Source organism: Triticum dicoccoides, chromosome 6B (genome assembly GCF_002162155.2).
Source record: "Triticum dicoccoides isolate Atlit2015 ecotype Zavitan chromosome 6B, WEW_v2.0, whole genome shotgun sequence".
NCBI classification, from domain to species: Eukaryota; Viridiplantae; Streptophyta; class Magnoliopsida; order Poales; family Poaceae; genus Triticum; species Triticum dicoccoides.
Window position 1 is genome coordinate 209970343 of NC_041391.1, and position 11464 is coordinate 209981806.

The window sequence follows — 11464 nt, forward strand, 5'->3', positions numbered from 1 at the left end:
CTGCTATAGAAGTTAGCAGCAGCGCGCTTCTAGGAAAACCGCTACTGCTAAGATCAGCCCACAAGTTTAGTCCCACCTCGCTCCGTGAACAGGGTGTTTACCACCTTAAATATGTTATTTCTGAAACTACCACAACCAGTTGGTCTTCACTGAACTCTATGTGTAAAATTTGTGGCCGCAATATGAGTCCTCTCCGGTTCCTACCGGAGGGGACTCATATTGACAATTCAGATTGTACACAAAAAGATCATTGATGGCCAATGTATTTTTGCATTGACGTATTTTTTGTATAGTTACACTTAGCAGTAGCGGTTTACATGCAAAGCACTATTGCTATTCAGATTAGCTGTAGCGCGTTTTGGCAGACGTGCTACAACTATCCCTACCTTATCCCCACACGCACGACCGGCCCTCACTCACACTCTCACTCTCGCCCGCGTGCCGATAACCGTCGTCGTGCGTCACTGCCGCCGCCGCCTTCGTCCGTCCGCCGCCGAGGTACCCCCCTCTTTCCGTCCCTCCTCCCTCCTCCTCCCTCCTCCCTCCGCCTACGGCCGCCCCTCCCTCCTCCGACGCCGCCCTCCTCCCTCCGCCTGGGGCCGCCCCTCCTCCCTCCTCCGCCGGCAGCCCTCCTCCCATCGCCCTCGACCTCGCCGCCTCTAGCTACCTCTCCGTCTCCCCCCACCTCTTGCCACTAGTTAGTACTAGATTTAGTAGTAGTAGATGTTAATTTAGGGTTCATAGCTAGTACTAGATGTTGCTTAGTTAGTACTAGATTTTTAGTAGTAGCTGTTGTAGTTGAACTACTTTAGTTGTAGTTGAACTAGTTTAGTAAGTAAATTAATAAACTAGTTGAACTAGTTGAATTAATAGAACTAATGTATTTTTAGTAAGATAATTAATATAACTAGTTGAACTACTTTATTTTTAGAAAGAACTAGTTTTTTTTCTATTTATAGTAAGTCTATATTTAGTAAGAACTAGTTGAATTAATAAAACTAGTTGAACATGTCATATTTGTTGTTATTTTTTAGTTTAAGCAATTATTCGGGATGTATTAGTGATAACTTATATGGTTTCAGGTGACCACCATCGTCCCCATCACCGCCCCCCTCCGACATCCCCGTCGTCGTCCCAGTCACCGACCCCCTCCGACATCGAGGTGAGACCAGCCAAATATCCTTGGATATCTTGTGTTGTTGCTCAAATAGGATATGTGGTTGCCCAAGTGGCCGTTCATGTTCAGTTTACATCTCCGAGTGGCCTCTGTTTTGCCGAAGTGTTGATTAATTTCCGTTCCGGCAAATTTCAGGCGCTCGATATGTCCTTTTTTAGCAAAGGTCATGCCGAATTTTTTCATGAATTCTGGCATGACTTGTGCTAGAATATGTACAAGTTTAATCTTTGAATTATGAATGTAGGAAATGTCATACTCGGACGACGATAGTCTCCCAGGGGAGTGTAGCTGGTGCCACGACGATCGAGGTATGTGCGACAGGTTCGTTCGGCTAGACGAAGATTGGCGCTCCACCATTAAGCTCGAGGAGACCTTCAATTGTGAAATGGTACGCAACAACGACAAGTGTTTTTTTCGTAATTAAGCATGACTTCAACTATTTCAACGTCTAATTTTCATATTTTACAATTCGACTAGCTTATCCCATGCCATGCAAGACGCTATGTCTTGGAGAGGATGGGTTTTGAAGAACATGAAAATTTCGAAACAAAGAAAATACACCTAAGGACCCATCATGATATGGATTTTGAAGTAAATCTGTGCAATGCTCAGAGCGTAACCCATTTTGGTTGCCAAAATTGGGAAGCACTTTGCAAAATGTATGGTTTTTATGAGGGTATGATTGTCACCATGGATCTTGGTGATCCTGACATCGAGCAAGACAATATGGACATTTGGGTCCTTGTTGATACGCTTCCGATTTTACCGCTATGTGAGTTTCTCAAACATAGTTATTAACTAATTTATGTTTTCTATTTCAAAATAGTTTATAGCTTATTTCCATTGACAGCTTATTTTGATTCTTCAAAGACTGTGCGGAAGATGGTAGATAAAACCCACTACACCGATGGCACCGAATTAACGTATAAGGAGAAAAATCATCTGATCGCATTTTGTACTCTTCTTGAGAATTACAATAACTATTATCGAACTCCTCCAAATTATGGTGAATACGTGCCACTAGTGCATGTGTTGAACCACGGTAACTTCTCTGGAGATACCCTGGTAAGATATTTTACTATTATGACATCCGTGTATCTTTTGCATACTTCTAAAACTAGTACATCATTGCTAACTATGAAGTTATTATTATGTTTTTCAACAGAAACTCCCGATGGATTGTGTGCCTCATTTGATGTCTCTGCATGGTCGCCTCTCAGTTCTGAACATACTGCCAGGTAAATCTACGGAGCTCACCTGTGCATATCGGATTTCTAAAACCCGTGAACACATGTTCATAAAAGAATGGAAGAAATGTATGGACATTCGCAAGGAGGTTCTTGGAAGTAACATTCAGCGAAAGGCAAGAATTGGAGACAGGCTAATCTCCATTCTCCATAATGGAGAGTTAGGGGCTATCTTGTTTTTTGCTATTTTACCTTAGAAAATGTAGTAGGTCTTAATCGAATGTAATAGGTCCTATGAGGAACAATATGTTTATTATGTGGTAATGTGTTAGAGTTGATAATGAGGAGTACTTGTGATTACGACTAGTGACCAATTTGCTATGTGATGTCATTGATGAAAACGATGATCTTGAGGAGGTGTTATATGACAATGATGTATTATGATGATAAGTTGTTAATGATATGATGATATTATTATATCATTGGGTGATAGAACCGCGGATTAGTTTCAAGTGGATGGACATCCACTTGAAACTAGTCCACGATTCTTTCATCCCATGATGTAATAACTCATTATGATGTAAAAACAATCTCTAAATTCCTGTTGTATGAAAACTTGTGTAAAGGTGTATGAATACAACATGAAATAAAAAAGAAATAAAATACTAAATAATAGTAGTAGCGCGGGAAAGGAGAAGCGCTACTACTAATTAATAGTAGCGCTGTTCTGAAGAAGCGCTACTACTAAGTCAATTTAGCAGTAGCGTGGGTCTAGGCACACTACTGCTAATCATTAGCTGTAGCGCCTTATCAGTAGCGCTCCTTCCCGCGCTACTGATAGGACTAAAACCCGCGCTGCTGCTAGGCTTTTCCCTAGTAGTGTGTAGGCCCACCCTGCACCTGAACCAGTCAAGTGTCCCACTTCTCTCCGTCTCCGACTCCACTGCCACGTATTCCCCATCTCCGGGTCGTTCCAGTCTGGGGCCTCGCCTTCATCCACTGCCTCGCTGTGCTCGGCGCGGTGTGGTCAATAAACGAGAGTCACCGGGAGAGGACTGTACGTGAGAGCCTGACGGCTGGGACCCACGAGGTCCATGGTCGCACGCAAGGAAAGTTCCTCCTTATTAAGCTATTTCCTTCCCCTGATAGCTAGGACCCACCGGCTGTATCTTCACACGGAAGGAAGTGCCTCCTTGTTATGCGAAAAACTATTCCTTCCAATGATAGCTGGGACCCGCTAGATTTGGTGGCTGACTTGTGGACCCACCATATTTTGCGAAAAAAATGTTCCCCTCACTGTCAGCTCAGACCCACCATAAGTGCCTCCTTATTACACAAAAAACGAATACTCCCCCTGCTAGCTGGGATCCACCTTGGTGGGAGGCTGACTTGTGGGCCTACTAAGTTGACGGGGACGGAGGGCTTTATCAACCTAGTCAATATGAACGATTCTAGCTCCAGTGACCGTACGATATCCATCCAACAGCCGTAGAGCTTCTTCAACCTCTAGTCTTGTTGCTCCAGCCGCCCAAAGCAGCACCGATCGTGCCGCATGCTCTTGCCTCCCGTGGCTGGCTGTGATGCCGCGGAGGCCTCACTGCCCCCTACTATTCCCGACGCTAGCCAGGCCCTGCGGTGACGGCAGCCTCACACTGCAGCCGAACCAGTGAACCCTCGTACTCCTCTCCGCACGGGCTTCCACTGCCGCATCTTCCCTGGCTCCGCGTCGTCCCCTTCCTAGGCCTCGTCGTTGTCCACCGCCTAGTGCTCTCTGTCGGTTCAATATCCGGCGTATCTCGTAGTAGGTGTCCTAAGCTAGGCGTCTTGGAGCGATGGTAACATGGACACGGGGTTTTACCCAGCTTCGGGCTCTCTTGATGAGATAAAACCCCACATGCTGCTTTTGATTGTATTTATATGGGTGTAGTACATAGTACATGTATCTACCACGAGATTGTAGTAATGAATATGAGATTGTCTATTGACTAGCCTGGCCTTAGTTTATATAAGACACCGGAGGCCTAGGGTTTAGAAGAGTCCTTGTCTTGGGCGCCAAGTCTTGTGGAGTCTTCCTTGTATGCGGCAGGGGTTGTCCGAACTGGCCCATGAGTATACATCCATAGGGGTCCTCGGCCCAATCCAACTAATCGGGAGATGACATGGTGAGAACCCCCTAGTCCAGGACACTGTCAGTAGCCCCCTAAACCGGTCTTAAGGTTGGGGACGCTCCTCGATTCTTCGGAACTGTTCTTCATCTTCGGTCATCGGTCTGGAAAACTGGTTCAACAAATCTTCTCATCTTTGATCTTGAGGATCGTCGAAGTGCATCCGCAGAGTTTACACGTCGGGTAGAGCCCCTTTAAGTTTTCGGCCTTTATCAATGTCTTGTTATTTTTATGCCACACCTCGGGTTTGGAGTTGTTCCCGGGCGGCAGTGTCCTCTTGCGTCCGAGCTCCAACGCCGAACTGCATTCGAGGTATCCTTTGCAGCCGAGCACCAACGCCGGACCGCTTCCAAGCTCCAACGCCGGAATGTATCCGGGCTCCACCGCCGGACTGTATCTGAGGAGTAATGCTACAGCTGAGCTCCAACGCTGAACAGCATCCGAGCTCCAACACCGGACTATGTCCAAGCTCCAACGCTAGACTATATCCAAGGTGTCATAGATCACCTTGGTTCAAAAAAGTTGAAGGAGTTTAGCCAAGCTTAATGCCGGAAATGCCCTCTACGGAGCCAGCCATTAGCGTCCTAGCTTTATGCCGGACTGCTTCTTGGGTGTCTATTGTAGTCGAGTACCAACACCGGACTGTATCCGAGGTGGTGCACCACCTCGGCCATGGGCTGATTTTTATGAATTTAATTCTGAATTATGCAATGTAATCTCTGCCGAGATGTATAACCAGTAGCCCTCAAGGTGTGTGTTGGCCTAATATCCGGGATGCACATGAAGGAAAAATCAAACCGCTGACCCTAGTAGCCCCTGAGACACAGGTCGATTCATAAAATCAGCTTGAGGATCAATTCCCAGCTCGGCAGCATACTTAGGAATAGAAACGCGGTGTGCAAAGTCCTCGAGACTCAGGTTGGGTGCGGACGACCAACCGAAGGATAATAATCTCCTCGAAAACTATATTGCGCTTTAAATTTTCTGCATTGGATTGTCAATGCAGTAGCCCCCGAGACACTGGTCGGGTGGCAACACCAGATCAGGGGATCGATGTGCCCTTTTAATATTTGTAAATAATAAGCCCGAAGCCCAGTAGCCCCCGAGCCTTAATGTAGGCACGAGAGGCCGAATTAAGGATTGATATCCATACTAAAATCACAAATTATATGTAATGACTCTATGTATTCAAGTACTTTATGTTATTAATGTTCGGATCCGCATTGTACAAAACTTTGTTGACCGGCTTCAACCTCCTCGGCCAGCAGCCGATGGGTGTTTGTCTTACTTTATAAAGCATATATGAGGGCAAAGATTTATGACAAACAAGGCAATCCGGCCATACGGTTTTATAAACAAAGGTACGCGGAGAGACGTGTTATATTATTGTTTAACATAAGAAACATCATCCAAAGAAAATAGTCCCGCTATCGGTTCCTTTCTTTGGGTTGTCATGCTAAGCATGATAATGAAACCTCAGCTCCGATCAATGTGGGAGGAAAATACTGAGTATTTAATTCGGGGAAAGCTTCCAAACTCTGTGGTCAAAATGAACCCAAATTTTCACTTCCGTTGTGACCGTTTATAATCTGAAAGTGGCCCATCGTCGGCTTCTACCCCCTTGTAGATGCTACACAGGGTGTTTCCGAAATAACGAAACAACCCTTAGTCGATGTCTCGGTGCCTGACGGCGGTTGTGTTGGCGGAAACGAGGCAATCAGATATGCGGGCTTTATAAGTTTCACTTAGTCATAGGAGATTAAAGTTGGGAGGCCAGCAAGTATCCCCCCGGTTAGTGTTCGGCGACAGCTAAGGTCAAGCCGTAAACACTTTGGCCAATGTTATGAATGGCCCGTCATTTAATATAGTCATCGGACCGCTGACAAGTTTACGCTTATTATGACAGTCAGTTTTCGGCTTTCTCCACTGCGGTGCTTAACCATGCGAGCTGGAAGCACAATCGCAGTGGTTCTCCCTATGCACACCTAGCCGAACAAAGTGGAACATAGGAGGCAAGCACAGGAGTCGGGCAACCTAACTATTGACCGAAGACACAATTCGAAACTGATGCATATATAGCAATATCCGAGAATTTTTTGCCGAATCTCTAAAGGTGTCCGACGTTGCATGACGAGACTTATGTGGAAAACACACAAATAGTTGAAAAGTGCCGCAAGATTTGGAAAACCAAAAAAGTGAGGAAAAACTCAATGTCCAAACTAGATCAATTGTTCGGTGCAAATCAGAAAATTGGTTTTAGAAAAAAAATTGTGCTTCTATCGTGCTTTAACATGACACATCCTATCTCAAGACTTCAAGCGGGTCAGCCTACGGCTTCAACCTCCTATCCTGAAGGCGGAGTACTTCTTGTTAGGCCAGTTTAGCAAACTTTAGCGGCTTTGACAGAGAAATTAGGCTCCCTGGCTATTGACCGCACACTCATGTCGAAAAAAGGAGTGATAGAAAAAGACTTTGCAACGACTAAGAAGAAGAACACTTATTATAAAACAGCTCACATAAATTTAAGAGCCCCCGAGTGACTTGGGTAAAAGAATTTTATGTATAATGATTTTATGTACCGAAGTACTTATATCATATCTGTGTTCACCCGAACTTTATACGCGTCTTAACCGACCGTCGGCTTCTCCCTCTTCGGTCAAGGACCGAAAAGTGTTATGTACTCCCCTTGTCGAGAATATCGACGGTGTTTCCGATAACCAGGCAATCAGGCCATAAGGCTTTAACAGACAAAGCGCGCTCAGGGAACTTATGCTATATTACCAACGAAGTGTAAGAAGCATCTTCAAAGAAAATAGTACCCCCACCGATACCTTTCTTTGGTTGCTCACTATGAGACTTGTGCAATAGATTTTTTGTACTCATGAGTTCCGTTGTGTGCCCACCATAATTGAAAACAATAAGAGCACTAGCTTTCGGCTTCACCTAGTCTGGTCAGAGCTCGAAGGACCCGGTCATGACAATCATAGAGGTGCTCCCTTTACTCCCTAGCCGAACAATCGGGAACATAGGGGTAAACACAGGAGCAAGCCAACCCAGCTTGCGGAACACTTAAGTCAAGATGGTGCATATTGTGGCATTATACACGAACTAGGAACGAAGCCATACAAGTATAATCATATGCAAGAGGAAAGGCTTCATAAAGGAAGCCCCCATGTAAACGGGGTATTTGAATTTGTGTGTCACAAACAAAGTTTGGACAAGGAAGTTTTTTCAAAACCAACTTTTTGCTAAAAAAGGTATAGTGCTTGGTCGAACCGAACAAAATTTAAAACTGAAAGTTTTTGAGCATGAAAGCGACTTAGCTGCTTAATGTGCTCGGTGTTGATGACACGGTCCCAGCTTTATGTGGGACAAGGTCCCAGCCCCCAAGCCGGTCTCGAGGTGGTGGAGCCAAGAGCTCGGCAATCCGAAGTGGCGGCATAGCACGGCCAATGTGGCGAGGTGGAACCCCCAGTCCGACTGAGGCGACGGAGCAAGCCGGCAGACACCTGTGTGGGTTAGTGAAATGATGAGGAAGCCCCCGGTCCAGCCGAGGTGATGTGGTACGTCGGTACGCCGAGGTGACAGGTCATTTACCTATGCACAGAAAATAGTGCAAGCCGGAGATAGTAGTAATAATAATATGGCCCGTGTGCCGAACACTCGGTGAGGCAGAGCTCTCTCAGCGATGCCAAAGTCCCCGAGGCACCCGAACATGTCGGTATGGCAGTTTGACCAACAAGGTGATCACACGAGCCAATATATGCCGATTGGGGTGACCACGTCGGCTTGCCGAAGTGACTGTGTGACACGGTCAAGGTAGATTATCGGCACATATAAAACAGTGCAAGCAAGAAAAAATAATAATATTTGAAAGATATATACATATACACACACACTTGCATAATTAAGTTTACACTAGGTAAAAAGGAAAAAATAACCGGGGCCGAGCTCAATCGTGGCGAAGGAGTAATAGCCTCTATTTTATAGGGCGGATCCGGTTGCAGATGCGACGTTTGTGAGACTGCGGACAAAAATCCGGATACACTAACAAAATGTCAGCACAAAGTTAGTTTGCACTGTTCAATCAGACCACAAAGGCCATGGTGCTGAGACCAGCACGTATGCAGCCGAAAACACCACTGATGGATGGTAGTGACCATACGTGCTGAATTAATTAAAAAAAGGAAGGAAAAATCATAAAGAGAAGAAGGAAAGAACTCCCCTCTGATGAGGCTGCCGTCCGTGCAGAGCGTGCTCGGGTTTACGCGGTACTGGCCGTGCTAGGCTCGTGTACTCCTACCCAGCACTGCGTGTGACACGCGAAGCCAGCGCAAAACACGCTCGGCGTTGTGGCATGAAAATGTTGACCAAGATCAGCCAGTCTGGCAACGGCAGAGGCCGAACAGGCCACCGTTATGTACAAATGTTGGTAGAATATCTCTGCAACAATAAAGCAGTACAAACCAACCGAAAGATATTTTGCATTGCAAACTGTTAGCTAGGAAAAATAAAACCTGGCATTATCTTGAGCGGTTGCGGCGACAGCTATAGTAGATCGCAGCAAATAAGAGAAACCGATCTGTACTAAAATAATTCCAATTATCACGAGGAATTGGAGATTGCACGTGTGGAGACCGACTGCAAAAACTGGCAATCAATTTTACTGCTCCTTTTATCAAGTAAAGGACACCATTAGTGGATGATCAGCGGCCGCGTAAGCGTTAGAATAAAATAAAGAAAAGGGAATTAAAGAAAGAAGGGAGAGAATCTCCCTGGATGGCCATCGGGCCGAACTCTTGTCTGCCGCACGTGCGTCACGTGAGGAGTACTCGGGCGTGGTTTCCTCGGCTGGGGCGCCGTTTGATGGGAACTTTTTTTACTGCATTGATCTTCCGCAGTCCGTTGCGTGCGCGCCCATGTGACTCAACTACGGCGCGGATATGATGTAGTGCCAGACGCCGGATACTTTTATGGTCTCAATTTAATTGCAAATAGAGCAATATGAAACAACGACCATAATTTTGCAAAAACAAGGTAGTTCATGCGAACAGATTTCACTGAAAAAATATCACCTGATTATCCCATCGATCCACGACGATCGCCCAACAGGCTCTCAATGAAAGAACCAATGTCGGTTCAATATCCGGCGTATCTCGTAGTAGGGGTCCTAAGCTAGGCATCTTGGAGTGATGGTAACATGGACACGGGGTTTTACCGAGCTTCGGGCTCTCTTGATGAGATAATACCCTACATGCTGCTTTTGATTGTATTCATATGGGTGTAGTACAGAGTACATGTATCTACCATGAGATTGTAGTAATGAATATGAGATTGTCTATTGACTAGCCTGGCCTCAGTTTATATAAGACACCGGAGGCCTACGATTTAGAAGAGTCCTTGTCTTGGGCGCCAAGTCTTGTGGAGTCTTCCTTGTATGCGGCAGGGGTTGTCCGAACTGGCCCATGAGTATACGGCCATAGGGGTCCTCGGCCCATTCCAACTGATCGGGAGACGACGTGGTGAGTACTCCCTAGTCCAGGACACCGTCACTCTCCGCGCGGCGTGGTCAACATGGTCAAGGAACGACTTCCATCGGAATAGTACTGTACGTGGAGAGGCTTCCAGCTGGGTCCACGGCGGCCGCAAGGAAGTGCCTCCTTACTACGTGCAAAATAATTATTCCTCCACCTAACAGCAGGGACCCATCGTAGGGGCCATAGTATTTTGCGAAAAAATGTTTCCCCCCTGACTGTTGGGACCCACCAGCTACATCTTTGCACGCAAGGAAGTTGGTCCGGGCAAAAAAACGATTCGCTCCCCTGACTGCTAGGACCCACCAGATACATCTTCGCACGCAAGGAAGTGCCTGACAATCGGGACCCACCTGGTCGAAGCGTACATAGCGTCGTCATTCTGGTCGTGAACGTGTACGTACATATTGGTCGATGTAGAGGCGCGCACGTGTCATAGTAGAGGCGCGCATGTGTCGTAGTAGAGGAGCGCACGTAGCATGTACACATACGTACAACGCCCAGGGTGCAAGAAAGTAAATACGGCCATGTACGTACATACGGGCGGGGTCTCGAACGCCTACTCGTGCATACGTACAGCCAGGGCTCGTGCACATGGCTGGGTCGGAACAGAGAAACTGCATCGTCGTCGTGTTCATGGGGAGGCAACAGAATGTGTCGTGTTCATTGGGAGGCAACGGAATGCATCGTGTTCATCGGGAGGCAATGGAACACGTGGGGGCCAACCGGCTTGGACGGAACAGGCGATGGAAACGAGGCCTGGCGTACTGCAGAACAGAGGAAACGGCCTTGTGTTTGACCGGCCACCTTCAAAACGGGTTCCTGTTCATCGGGAGGGGTCTGGCATACAGCAAAACAGAGAAAACGAACTTGTGTTGAACCTCCTACGGTCGAAACAGGGTCTTGTTGATCGGCAGGGGTGTGGCGTACTGCAAAACGGACGAAACGGATTTGTGTTGGAGCGCTACGGTCGAAACGGGGGTCCTGTTCATCAGGAGGGGTGTGGCGTACCGCAAAACGGGACTCCACGGGATACTGTTCATCTCCACCGTCGACCTCCTCCAGCCTCCACGGGTTACTATTCATCCACCGTCGACCTCCTCCAGCCTCCACCTGCGACTATTCATCCACGGGCTCTTGTTCATCCAGCCTCCACCGCGCGCTACTCACACCGGCTACTGTTCAAACACCCCTCTCCACGGGCTCCTATTCAACCACCCCTCCATGGGCTACTGTTCATCCACCCCTCCACCGTCTACTATTCATCCAGCCCTCCACGGGGTCATCTTGTTCATCCATCCATCCACGGGGTCATGTTCATCTAGCCCCAACAGGCTCGATCGATCGGCGTCCTGTTAACACCACTGGGTCCTGTTCATCCACCCCCACCGCTCATTGTTC